We start from the raw sequence: 8,994 nt of genomic DNA, 5'->3' as shown, positions 1-8,994 counted from the left end.
GAAAAGGCTAAAGAAAAAAAGAAAAGGCTAAAGTATCATCCTTCCCCTTCCAGGCTCCTTGCAGATAACCAGCCTTTACCCTTCTATTCATAGATTACTATTTCAGATGGCAAATTCATAAGGCAGTTGAGTAAGTTAGGATTTCTTCACATTATTACATTTCATTCTCTTTTTCCTGAGACCATACTCTGGTCTTTGATGGAAACTTAAAAAAAAAACATTCCAGTCTCATTAAAAGAAAACCTAAGTCTCTCAGGGTAGGTTAATTCTGCAGATGTATGCCTTCAGATAGCTGTTTTTATCTATTTTGTTTCATTTTACTTCATTTTCAGACAGTGACCTTTTCCTATCCTTACTTGCAAATTCTGAGAGCCCCTTTCTATAAGGCACCTTTCCTGCTTTTTAAATAATGTGTAGGAGTACTTGTTGACAGACAGAGCATTAAAAGAAAAGGGCACATTAATAAGTTTTATCAGTAATATTTTAGAAGTCTGAACTAGATAACCTCTGTTCCTTAGATTTGATGAAGATTCTGATTAAGGTAGAATAGCCTTGGCTGCCTCAAACATTTCTCTTTGCCTCTGGCACCAAGGAGGACACAGACCAAGCCACACCAGGACAATCTCCACCCAAGAATAGCAAGTTCGGACTGTGTGAAAGGTCCCCATTTTACAATAAACAAGCTTCCCTATAACTTTGAAACACTAATCCCAGGAAAACACTAGAAATTGGTTCAAGGTAGTATTCTGACAGGTCTGTTGGGTCAGATCCTATATACAACAGCAGGTGAAAGTAGATGAACAGTAGCAAACCCTTTTTTGATGGATTGATTTCAACAGAGGAAAGGTGTCTAGTCAGGCTGCAAATATTTGAGCTCCGCTCTGCCTTTTTTGATATTTTCAGATAGTCATTTGTATGAAGATACTTAGTGGCATACTAATCAAATTTGCAAATGATAAACTGGAAAAGAAGCTAGTACAACTGGATGACATTCAGGATTCAAAAGAAGTTTGACAAGCAGGAATGATAAGCTAAATTTCTTAGGCTGAAAAGACAGAGATCAAATTAAAGCCTTATACTAGGTCCGAAAACACAAGCATTTAAGTACCAAATGGATAAATATAGTTGAGTTAAAGTCTTAGGGATTTCAACTAACTATAGGCTCAACATAATTCAACAGAGTGATCAATGTGGCTGTCAAAAAAAAAAAAAAAAAAAAAAAGACAAGAAAAAAAAGCCAACAATTTTGGCCTGCATGAGTAGTAGCATAGGGTCTAGAACAAAGAAAATCACTGACCCACTCCTCTGTACTGATCAGAACATGTACCTGAAATAGTACATTTCATTCTAGATGCCAATCTTTAAAGAGAGATATTCATGAACTGAAGCATGAACAGAATAGAATAACCAGAATGATGAGGAGATCTTCAAACTCTGCCATGAGAGTAATGGCAGTAAAGGAACTGCAGATGTTTATTTAGCACAGAGAAGACAAGACTTAGTAGAGGAAACCAATGACCACTGTTTTCAAATATAAAGGGTTGCCCAATAATGAAGGAGATTGTCTCCGGGGCAATTTCCTCAAATAATGAAGTATTCAAGCACAGATCTAAACTCACTTAGTGGAGATACTGGGAGAGATTCAAAAGCCTGGGATAAATCCTAGGTCTCTCAGCTAAAGGAGCCCCAAAGTGATGATACCTCAGTAGCAATAAGTATACCCCAGCAGAGAGATCCTGGTTGCTAAATATCATTCCCCACTTAATGGAGCCAGGCTTCCTTGGAGAAATAGCTGATTCCAAGGCTAGGGCCAGGAAAATACATGATAATCCTAAAATATTCTTGTTGTCCCAGAAAGTAAGAAAGTGCCAAAGAATCATGGAGGCATGTCAATGGACACAGAAACCAGCTTGAAGAAGCTCCCACCGACCAAATCTGGGCCGGTTAGAGCATCAAAATGAATAAACAGTAAAACGTTATAACTCATGTAATAAGTAAGAATCCATGAGTCTATACTGATAATCAATCAGTCAATTAATCAATACATAGAGTAAAAGGAAAGCTCTTCCTTACAATTGAATGCCAGCAAATAAGTGTAGAACTAATGATGTATTTAGAAAATCACCATTTTTCAAATATCATAGTAATAACTGATTCAGGCAATAATCAATGAATGTTAAAATCTATTGGCTGAGACTTTGATATGGAATAGGAGATTCTATACAGTCTCAAAGTGTCCCCCCACAAATTGCATATTTATTACAAATATAAAAATAGTAACTTTAGAGTGGAGACACCTGGCAGGCCCCACTTTAACCAAGTAGTCAAAGTTATTATCACCAATAACGGGGCAAACTGATATCATGTACCTCCTGTTGCCAATGCACTGAGAACACATCACTTCTGTGATATTCCTACAAAAAAGAAGCATAATCTAAATCTAATCATGAGGAAACATTAGACAAACCCAAACTAAGGGACATTATACAAAATATCTGGCCTGTACTCTTCAAAAGTGTCAATGTCAGGAAAGACAAAGAAAGGCTGAGAAATTACTCCAAATTAAAGGCAACTAAAGTGACATGACAACTAAATCCAATGTATAATCCTGGACTGTATTTTGGACTGGGGAAAAATGCTATAAAGGAAATTATTAGGACAAGAGGTAAAAGCTGAATGTGGATAGCAGTGGTATTACATCAATGTTAATTTTCCTGATTTTGATCATTATGCTGTGGTTTCATAAGAGAATGCCCCTCTTCTCAGGAAAGATATGCTGAAGTATTTAGGAGTATGGGGGCCTTATGTCTCCGGGTTATTCTGATTCAGAGAAAAAATAGAGATAGAGATAGAGATAGAATGATAAAGCAAGTGTGGCAACATGTTAAAAATGTATGAATCTGGGTTAAGGGTAAGTGGAAGTTCTTTGTAGTAATACTGTAACTTTTCTTTAAGTTTGAAATTACTTTGAAGTAATGAAGTTTTTTAAAAGCTTTGAATGATTAAAAAAGAGAAAGAAAACTATACTAAATGTTCTCTAAAGTTCTAAAAAGACCATCAGCAAGAGATAAATTCTAAAACTAAGGCTTTTAGCAAAGGAGACAATAATATTAAATAATTTTTTAAGAGTTGGAAAAGCTACTAAGAGATTAAAAATAGGCTTTCTGTAATAGAAATAACATGGTGTTTTGTGTCACATAGACCAGGATTCAAATCCTTGCTCTATCATTTATTATTTGTATGATCTTGAGCCAAGTCATTTAGCTTTTCTCAGCCTTAATCTCTTTATGTTGTAAAGACAATACTACCTACTTCTCTAGTTACACACATATATATTTCCGTAACATACAAAAAACTTACAAATCATTGCATATGAACATGAAAAAAGATGAACACCCCAAAAGACAAATGGGCAAAGAACAAGAACAGTCAATTCATGATAAATTATATACAAATAGTCAATAAATACGGTATGTGAAAACCTCACCAGTAATAAAAGAAATGCCAATAAAACTGAAATATAGGCTTGGCACGGTGGCTCAGGCCTGTAATCTCAGCACTTTGGGAGGCTGAGATGGGCAGATCGCCTAAGGTCAGGAGTTTGAGACCAGCCTGGCCAACATGGCCAAACCCCATCTCTACTAAAAATACAAAAATTAGCTGGGCGTGGTGGCCCACACCCATAATCCCAGCTACTCAGTAGGCTGAGGCAGGAGAATCGCTTGAATACAGGAGGCAGAGGTTGCAGTGAGCCAAGATCGCACCACTGCACTGCAGCCTGGGCCACCACAGAGTGAGACTCCATCAAACACACACACACACACATACGCACACGCACACACACAAACAAACTGATATATAATTTTTCACCTATGAGGATTGGCACAGAATAAAAAGACATAAAACCGAGTGTTGATGAGAGTGTAAGAAAACAGACCGAGCACAGTGACTCATGCCTGTAATCCCAGCACTTTGGGAGACCGAGGCAGGTGGATCACCTAAGGTCAGGAGTTCGAGGCCAGCCTGGCCAACATGGTGTACTAAAAATACAAAAAATTAGCTAGGCTTGGTGCAGGCACCTGTAATCCCAGCTACTCCGGAGGCTAAGGCAGCAGAATCACTTGAACCCGGGAGGCGGAGGTTGCAGTGAGCCGAGATCGTACCATTGCACTCCAGGCTGGGCAACAAGTGTGAAACTCCATCTCAAAAAAAATAAAAAAGAAAGAAAGCAAAGAAAATGTACTATTGGTGGTAAGGTAAACTGATACAACATTTCTAGAAGGCATTTGATAATATTAAGCAAAATCGATCCAGGAACTTCTACATTGAAAACTACAAAACATTGCTAAGAGGAACTTTACAAGACTGAAATAAATAGGCTGGGTATAGTGGCTCATGCCTGTAATCCCAGCACTTTGGGAGGTCGAGGCAGGCAGATCACTTGAGTCCAGGAGTTCGAGACCAGTCTGGGTAACATAGTGAAACCCCATCTCTACCAAAAAAACGTATTCAGGCATGGTGGCACACACCTGTGGTCCCAGCTACTTGTGAGGCTGAAGTGGGAGGATCGCTTGAGCCTGGGAGGTTGAGGCTGCAGTGAGCCATGGTTATGCCACTGCACTCCAGCCTGGGTGACAGAATGAAACTCCATCTTTAAAAAACAAATAAAAACCTGAAATAAATAGATATACCATGATCATGAGTTAGAAGACACAATATTGTTAAGATGTAAATCCTCCCAGAATTCTTCTATAGATTCAATACAATAGCAGTCATAATACTACCAGGTCTTTAAAAGAGAAATGGACAAACTGATTCTAAAATGTATATGGAAATGGAAAGGATCTAAAATATCCAAAACAATCTTGGAAAACAATAGCAAAGTTGAAAGACCTATATTCCTGACATTAAGACTTACTATAAAACTATAGTACTTAATAGACAAATAGATCAATGGCACAGAATACAGAGCCCAGAAATAAACTTGCACATATAAAGTCATTTGATTTCTGACCAAGCAGTGTTGGATTGGGGAAAGGAAAGTCTTTTCAACAAATGGTGCTAGGATAACTAGATATTCATTTGGGAAATATAAACCTCAACCTCGACCCCACATCATACCCAAAAACTAACTGAAGATGGATCATGACACTAAACATATACTATAAATGCTAAAACTCTAAAGCTTCTAGAAGAAAATCCAGAAGAGAATCTTTGGGACTTAAGGATAAACAAAGGTTTCTTAGAACACAGAAAGCTATAGTCATAAAAGAAAAAAAAATGATAAATTAGAATTCACTGAATTTTAAAATCTGCCCATGAAAATCCACTATTAATAAAACGAATAGGCAAGCACAGACTAAAAGAAAATACTTGAAAAACATATATCTGACAAAGGACTTGTAAGCAGAATATATAAAGAACTCTTACAAATCAATAATTTAAAAATGGATTTAATCCAACTTTAAAATGGACAAAAGATTTAAACAGATATTTGGCAAAGATATTTGAATGGTCAATAAGCACATGAAAAAGTGCTCGACATCATTAATACTCATGGAAATGCATATTAAAATGACAGTGAGCCAGGCGCAGTGGCTCACACCTGTAATCTGAGCATTTTGGGAGGCCGAGGCAGGTGGATCACTTGAGCCCAAGAGCTCCAGACCAGCCTGGGCAACATAGTGAAGCCCTGTCTCTACAAAAAACAAAGCAAAAATTAGCTGGGTGTGGTGGCATGGCCTGTAGTCCCAGCTATTTGCACTACTGCACTCCAGCCTGGGTAACAGAGTGAGACCCTGTCTTTGGGAAAAAAAAAAAAAAAAACTACAATGAGATACTACTACACACCCACCAGAATGGCTAAAATGTTAAAAGACTGACCATACCAAGTGTTGGAGAGAATAAATAACTACTAGAATTCTCATATATTGCTAGTGGGAATAAAAATGGTATAACCTGTTTAGAGAATTACTTAGAAGTCTCTTATACATTTAAATATACATCTATCCTATAGTCTAGCAATTCCAGTTCTAGGTATTTACCAAAAAAAAAAAAAAAAAAAAAAAAAAAAAAAAAAAAAAAAGGAAGCATATGTCTACAAAAAGACTTGTACCAGAATGTTTACTTCAGCTTTATTCATAGTAGCCAAAAACTGTCAATAATCCAAATGTCCATCAATAATAGAATGGATACACCGGGTACAGTGGCTCATGCCTGTAATCTCAGCACTTTGGGAGGCCAAGGCAGGTGGATCACCTGAGGTCAGGAGTATGAGACCAGCCTAGCCAACATCGTGAAACCCCATCTCTACTAAAAAGTACAAAATGGGCCGGGCGCGGTGGCTCAAGCCTGTAATCCCAGCACTTTGGGAGGCCGAGGCGGGCGGATCACGAGGTCAGGAGATCGAGACCATCCTGGCTAACACGGTGAAACCCCGTCTCTACTAAAAAATACAAAAAAAAACTAGCCGGGCGAGGTGGCCGGCGCCTGTAGTCCCAGCTACTCGGGAGGCTGAGGCAGGAGAATGGCCTAAACCCGGGAGGCGGAGCTTGCAGTGAGCCGAGATCCGGCCCCCGGCCTTCCGGCCTGGGCGACGGACAGAGAAAGACCCCGTCTCAAAAAAAAAAAAAAAAAGTACAAAATTAGCCAGGTGTGGTAGCACATACCTGTAGTCCCAGCTACTCAGGAGGCTGAGACAGGAGAATTGCTTGAATCTGGGAGGTGGAGGCTGCAGTGAGCCGAGATCACACCACTGCACTCCAGCCTGGGCGAGACACAGCAAGACTATCTCAAAGAAAAAAAAAAAAAAAAAAGAATAGAATGGATAAACTAGCATAGTCATACAATAGAATGCTACTCAGCACTGAAAAGGAACAAACTTGATACACACAATAACATGGATAAATCTCAAAAACATTATGCTGGGCAAGGCCGGGTACAGTGGCTCATGCCTGTAATCCCAACACTTTGGGAGGCCAAGGTGGGTGGATCATTTGAAGCCAGGAGTTCAAGACCAGCCTGGCAAACATGGCAAAATCTCATCTCTACTAAAAATACAAAAATGAGGTGGGCATGGTGGCACATCCCTGTAATCCCAACTACTTGGGAGGCTGAGGCACAAGAATTTCTTGAACCTGGGAAACAGAGTGCAATGAGCTGAGATTGCGCCACTGCATTCCAGCCCGGGTGACATAATGAGAGTCTATCTCAAAAATAAATAAAATAAAATAATATTACATTATCACAATGAAATGCTATACAGCCATTTTTTTAAATTTTTTAAAAAATGGGATCTCACTAAGTTGTCCAGGCTTGAATGCAGTGGCTATTCACAGACATGACCATAGAGTGCTACAGCCTTGAACTCCTGGACTCAAGCGATCTTCCCACCTCAGCCTCCCAAAGAGCTGAGACTACAGGCACAATACCACTGTGCCCACCTTACAAAGCCACTTAAAACAATAGTGTAATCTATATTCATTGACATAGAAAAATGTCCAAAATGTACTGTTGAGTGAAAAAAATGGATTAAGAACAGCATGAAATAAAGAAAAATAAGTTAAACAAGATATTTTTCACTCATCATATTGATAAGGATGAAAAATGATTGATAAATGATAAAGATTGAAAAACGACCTAATTCTGGCAAGTATATGGGGAAAACACATTTTTACATACTGTTAGTGGGAGTGTAAATTGGTCGACTCTAGAAGGCTATACGACTATACTATTAAAATTGTAAATATGCTTACCATTTCACACAGCAATCCATTTCTAAAAATTTATCCCACAGTAATACTCACAGAGACACACAAAGATTTATATACAAAGAGTGTAGCTTTACATATAACCTATGCACAAAAAAGAATGCAGTAGTATTTGCAACAGTCAAACATCAGAACAATGCCTGTACATTGAGTCTGGTAAAATGAAATAATGGTCCATGTATACAATGGAACACCATGCACCTGTTAAAATCAATGAGTTGGCCAGGCGCAGTGGCTCACACTTGTAATCCCAGCACTTTGGGATGCCGAAGCGGGCAGATCACCTGAGGTCAGGAGTTCGCGACCAGGCTGGCCAACATGGTGAAACCCCATCTCTACTAAAAATACAAAAAATTAGCTGGGCATGGCAGCAGGCACCTGTAATCCCAGCTACTTGGGAGACTGAGGAGGAAGAATCGCTTGAACCTTAGAGGCAGAGGTTGCAGTGAGCTGAGATCATGCCACTGCACTCCAGCCTGGGCTACAGAGCAAGACTCCATCTCAAAATAAATAAAATAAAATAAAATAAAATGAGTTGGTGCTGTGTGTAGTGAAACAATAAAAATGTCAAAAATATGGTGAAAAGGAAGTTGCAGCACAGTATATAAAATAAAGTTTGGGCCAGGCATAGCAGCTCATGCCTGTAATCCCAGCACTTTGGGAGGCCGATGGGGGGGGGGGGGGGGAACCCCCGAGGTCAGGGGTTCGAGACCAGCCTGGCCAACATGGTGAAACCCTGTTTCTACTAAAAATACAAAAATTAGCCAGGCGTGGTGGCACACACCTGTAGTCCCAGCTACACGAGAGGCTAAGGCACAAGAATAGCTTAAACCCAGGAGGCGGAGGTTGCAGTGAGCCAAGATCATGCCACTACCCTCCAGCCTGGAGGACAGAGCGAGACTCTGTCAAAAGAAAAAAAAAAAAAAAAGTTGTGGACAGAGAATGAGATATTGGAATTTTATATTTTCAGATATAGAGTAATTCTGGGAAATGACAAAACCCAGAATGAGGCTAATAAATTTTCTTGCAGAAGTAGAGTGGAGAAGAGCACTAGAAATGGTCAAGGAGCTGTGAAGGTAGAGTGTTGCTCAGCCACTTCATCCACAGGAGCATTGTGATGGGCTGGGTGGTAGACAGCAGATGCTCGAGTCTCCATAGAATATTAGGAAATATCCAAGAAGGCAATAAATGACTACATTGAGAAGGAATAAAAGGTAATATTGCA

This window comes from Piliocolobus tephrosceles, chromosome 12 (genome assembly GCF_002776525.5).
Source record: "Piliocolobus tephrosceles isolate RC106 chromosome 12, ASM277652v3, whole genome shotgun sequence".
Classification (NCBI taxonomy): Eukaryota; Metazoa; Chordata; class Mammalia; order Primates; family Cercopithecidae; genus Piliocolobus; species Piliocolobus tephrosceles.
Note: the sequence above shows the minus strand (reverse complement) of the source record.